The sequence below is a fragment of the Symphodus melops genome (assembly GCF_947650265.1).
Source record: "Symphodus melops genome assembly, chromosome: 1".
NCBI classification, from domain to species: Eukaryota; Metazoa; Chordata; class Actinopteri; order Labriformes; family Labridae; genus Symphodus; species Symphodus melops.
Genome location: NC_136691.1, coordinates 14,567,665 through 14,573,315, shown reverse-complemented (window position 1 = coordinate 14,573,315; position 5,651 = coordinate 14,567,665). Strand labels below are relative to the sequence as shown.

The window sequence follows — 5,651 nt, the reverse complement described above, 5'->3', positions numbered from 1 at the left end:
GTTAATTATGATCCTATCTGAGAGCCATTGTTTACAGAAACAACCAACAGGAAGAGGATGTACAGATTGTCAAGTCAAACTGGACTTTGGTCCGTTTAAAAAAATTATGTTGAATTGAACAAATCAATAATTCAATTCAATTCAATAATTTCAAAAAACAAATGGCAGAAATACTGAGGTTATGTTGATAGAATGCGCCAAAATCAGTAAAGAGCAAGAGTCTGTTAATAAACAAATGGAAAATCAAACTAATTAGCAAACCTGACCGGAAGAAATCAATTTTCACAGCACGAGTGCACCGGGGTCATTTAAAAAAGATGCGCACACAGAAGAAAGTTTAATAGTAGAGGCAGAGGAAGACAAATCACAAAACTAAACCATGCAACATTGATTGTCTACAACACAAACCAAAGAGGCAGCCGGTAAGCACTTTATGTTTGCTGGCACGCGCTGACATTGTTTAATGAGTTTGTTTGATAAGTCGTTGATAGCTTGTCTATTTATTTTTAAAGACGGCCTGGTAATGCTTTACGATATCAATTTAATTGAGAAAGTGCTACTTAATTGATTGATGATTTGATATCAAGTGTGTGATTAAAAACAGCTAAATAGAATATTCATTTGCTAAAAACAATTGGAATGAGTTTAAAATACAAAACATTTGTTAAAATGCAGAATATTAAAACGAGTTTAAAATACAAAACATTTCTTAAAATGTAGGATTAAAATTTGGTTTTAAAATATTAAAAAAGTATGTTTAAAAAGGAGAATGTTGAAATGTGATTAAACGTGATAAATAATAATAAAATGTGATGTATTTCATTTGAAATGATTAAGTTGTGTTGATTTAATTTCATGTAAATATTTTTGTATTTTCTTTTGTTGCCAAAGTTTTCCAACTAAACCAAACCTAATTTGAACCTGTTTAGGAGTACCTGAAGGCTAAACTGAAAAACTGAACTAAACTTCAAAATAAAGGAAGTGAAAAGGAAACGTGAATGGAGTCCAGTCCTTGGGGTAGAGGAGCATTCCCTTTCACGTTGGGAAGCATGAGGAGAAACTGGACAACAGATGATTTGTATTAGTTCAACAATTCAAGGATGTTTATACATATTAGTCGGAGTATATTAATATATCTTGACATATGCAGTGTTTTTATCTTTTAGTTATTATAGGATGTTACAATCAAGGCAAACATATGACTTATGGATTGAACAACATTCCCACCACCTATAATGTATAAAAAAAAAATTTTTTTTACACCTTATAATGAGATACCATCTGCCAGAGTTAGCTGTGTGTTAAAACAAGTTAGGCTCATTAGCTTAGCTTCTGTTGAGCTTATGGTTTAAACAAGAATGCATTGCCCATGAACCAAAAACAAAATGCATTGGTCTTTTCACAACAGAACAGTTTCAACTGCCTTCAAAAATACATAGAACAGACACCTTAATGTGTGCTCCTTCCAGTAAGTGGAGTAAAACCTGTGTCTTGGATAGTGATCATGCTATATCAGAAACCTTGAGAGGACTGCAACACCAGAAATCCAGACCCTGTGATGTATATGATCAAATTTACAAAGTTGTTTTCAAGATTTTTTTGTATTTTACATCCAGAAACTAAACTCACAGTAAAATGTTTACAAATGAGGCTCAATCATCTGAGAAGATGATTCTTTATCTAGTTTCTTACTAAGATTACATATTTCTTCTCTCCACTATGCATGTGTAGCATAGGCTTCTTTTTCAGGCTGCTTACAGTTGCCCAAAGACTTTTTAAAGAGTTTTTTTAAGGTACCACATTGGCCTGCTTTTAAATCTATTTCACGTCTTTTATATAAATGGTATAATAACTAGTCCAATTTAGAAGAATAGTGTGATGTTACTCTTTATTGGTTATTGACCCATGAATAATTAATCCACACTGATTTTTGCTCCCAGGAGAAAAAGGTTTTTGTTCAAAAAATGTTTTTAGTATTTGTTTGGTAGTTAAACACAATCATTATAAAATATATTATCATTATAAGATATAGCACTGATACTCAAATGTCTCTTTCAGTTTGTCTCTGTAGAGGTAGCTCATTTTCTTTCTTCAAACTGAGGTCATTCTGGTTTCTTGAAGGGTCTAAATTCCCGTGCCACATCACTTCAGTCTCCTCCACAACCATCTGTCATCCGCCTCTCTCCAAAGCATCATCCAGCCTCTCTTTGACCGACCGCTCTGCTACACTGTGGGTCACTCCGCCGGGACACAATGGAGGTCGTATCAGGAAGGGGACAGTACATCAGCTGGACGCTAATCGGCTGACTCACCTTCACAATGCTCCCCTCTGGGACGGGTTAGAGGACTGAGGAAGGGGAGAGGCGGAGGGAAATCAGGCTGTGAGCGATTAGGTTAATGAAAGAGAAAAATGGAGTGAAAGGACAAGAAAAGGTGGGACCTAAGGCAAATAAGTTTGGAGGAGACAGCAATTGCTCTGACAGCTTTGGAGCACATTGAGACACTGATTGGCAGAGGAGAAATAAGAGAGAGGATACACTGTCACCGGATGAGAGAATTGCTTTGAATGTCCTATTTTAGGTCCTCCCATTTCCATCAACTGCTGGAAGGCCAATATAAGCAGTGCTATCACACAAAAGTCCATTTTCTTTTTCTTTACAACTGTCTGGATTTACTGACTGACTAAGTTAACAGAAAATCTCCAATGAAGTCTCCTTTTTAATGTTATGCTCGGAGGATTTTGTGAAAAACCCTGAAGTGGGAATGCAATAGAGACAAGCATCCAATGAAATTAAAGTGAGCAGCAAAGAGAATGATTATTGTTACGATATATATATATATATAAATATATACGTATTCTGATATTGGCTCTCACCCCAGGTGGAAATGTTGTATGTGTTCAGTTGTTGAAGCAATTACATTGCTTTGAAAGTATAAATAGTAATGTTCTTTTTAAAAATATTGTATTTGATGTACACGTCCTACATCTTATCATACTTTCTTACTCTTACTTAAGTAATTATTTGGATGACTACTTTTACTTGGGTCATATTATTCTAAATTAACTATACTCTTAATTGAGTACAATTTTTGGCTAATCTACCCACCTCTGTTGAAGAGACAGGAGAAGAGTTAAGAAAGTTTTGCTCCTGTGAAGTTCTCCATGGTAAGTAAAATACATCTATACAATCTAATTTAATGAAATAAAGTGAATTAATTATCTGAACTACTGTAAAATATTACATTTGTGGAGAATATGTACTTTGAAAGGCCTTGTTTATTGCCATGAACTAAATGGCTACAGTTGCACGTCACATTGACAAGCTAATGTTAGCGAGCTGTATCTTGTTGTTAGCTAACGCTTATCATTAAGCTATCTATGAACACAAATAACTTTCAAACCTTTTAGCACTGAAAGTATGTGTTTTCTATGTTTACATTTTGAAGTTAAAGCAAATGTGTTTTTGTTTTTCACTGCACTGTCCAAGCATTATGGCTGTCCTCTTTACCCCCTCCCTTTTTCCACAAGTATTTGTGATGCATTTATTGACCTATATTTCTGTTGTAATTTGCCCTTTTTGTCTCTCAGAATATCGGTGGACTGAAAAAGGGAATCACTGAGGCCATTGTCGGAAACCTGTTTGAGTTCCTTCATGAAGCCAATGAAATACAATTTGAAGTTTAACAGCACATGAGACCATGGGAGCTTCAATTTCAAGCTGACAGTGATCCAAGGCAAGTGTGTCATTTTGAGGCTTAAAGAGGAATTTAAGGAAGAGGAAAGAGGAAGTGCTAAATGTCAGCTTTTCAAGTGTACTGTTTGCATATAAGTAAATAGTGGCTGCCTGCTGTTTCAGAACCAATTATGTCTTGTGTTAATTTGTCTCTAAAAAGTGTGGAGCTATATAAACCCTGAAAAAGTGTTGAAATCAACTCTGTGAGTTAATTCAACACTGGGATTTTTACGTTGAAGCTTCCTATGTCTTTGTGCCGGCACGGAAAAGGGTCAACCATGGAGCTACAATGCAGGGAGGAAGACAAAGGACAGCGACAAACCAGCCCAACAGTGCTAACACGATGATTTTGATGTCGTGTAAATCACTTTGAATTGCCTCGTCGTTAAAATGTGCTTTAAAAAAAAAACTGGCCTTGCACTAATGTGCTTTGTACCACGTCCTCGCATTAAAAATGACTGTTCTCTTAAAATGCAATACATTTAAGTTAATGGAACCATGCTTAGGGCCTGGCTGTACACTGGGAGCGTTTAGACACATACAGGAATACAGGAAGTTTGTGTCTCTTTTCCAGGAAGCAAAGGAGAAGGAGCAGGAAGCCGAGTTGGACATCATAGGTGACGAGTGTATCTTACAAATTGCATCATCTATGGTCAACAAGAGTCAGCATTGCAGCTTGTGGTTGCTCAAGCAGCTGGAAACACCATGCCTGATTTTGGGGCCATCTGGGCAAAGACAAACAAGACTTGCATTAAAAAGAATTTCCACTGGCCTGCTTTGAGATGTTGCTCAGTTAAGTTGCCCTCAGTGCCAAATAACATGTGTTTAGACAACCCAAGAGCTCCACTTAAACCACTACCATTATTGGCACCCCATTTTAGCACCTTGAGATGGACATAGTTGGTCCTTTAGAGAGACGCAAAACAGGAAGCCATTATATGGTGGTTATAAATGACTACTCAAGCAAGTATCCAGAAGTCTTTCCACTAAAATCTATAAATGTAAAATCAGCTGGTTCTGTTTCGTACAAGTCTTTTCAAATGCGTGCTTCCTTTGTGAAATATTAACTAATTAGGGAACTAACTTTATATCTACTCCGCTGAAACAGGTGTACCAGTTACTTGGCATCAGGAGACTCAGGATCACCAGATCACCTTTTACAGATGGGCTGACGTAGTACTTTAATCAGACCAAGTTTGTAAACAACACTGGTACAGACTGGAATCAATGGCTGCCCTGCCTCTCTGCATGCAGGTGAGTACCACAATCTGGAGATCTGGGAGGGTGGGATCTGTTAACGTTGTATTCTGTGTCATCCAGATGAGAGAGCGGCTGGAGAAAATGGACGAACTGGCCCAATCGTCTTGACCCTTACTGCTTGGGCCCCTGGAAGAGCATCCTTCTCATCACAGTGTTACAGGAATGAAGGGTGTCTACGGGGTGCTCATTCTCTAACACACAGTGGACACACAGACTATGGAAACAAAGGCTGGCTGGCAGTGTAGAGTGTGGGCTCACCTCCAGTCGGTGGCGAGCTCTGACTGTCAGCTTCCTCACAAGCAGCCAGCACAAGCACACAGTCTCTTTCTCAAGTTTTGTTGTTTGCGTTTTGGCTCGTCAATTGAAAAGGGGACTAAAACGGGAGGTAGGGGACATCCATCTGTTGGTGTGTGGATGTCGGGGCTGCTCCCTTCACTCCAACTCTTATTTCACCTTTTTACACCTGTCCAACGATTAATTAATAAGCCCCACCCACTACCAGCCAGCCAAACTCAAAGAAAAAGAGGATGTCATGTTCACCAAGAGACTTTAGAACCTAACAATGGTTTTTTGTCTATTCTTCTAGTTAAAGACACCCTAAATCTTTGGGACCTTCACTTCCTTGTCATGATTCACTGTTGCCCCAATGTTTTTTTC

General features: G+C 37.9%; 1 long non-coding RNA gene across 1 annotated transcript; it reads left to right on the top strand.

Moving 5' to 3' along the window:
- The first annotated feature begins 3,113 nt into the window (after window positions 1-3,113).
- LOC306829705 lies at window positions 3,114-4,396 on the top strand. Its single transcript, XR_013779896.1, has 3 exons — window positions 3,114-3,166; window positions 3,590-3,739; window positions 4,313-4,396. It is a non-coding gene; the product is annotated as an uncharacterized lncRNA (long non-coding RNA).
- Window positions 4,397-5,651: the final 1,255 nt, after the last annotated feature.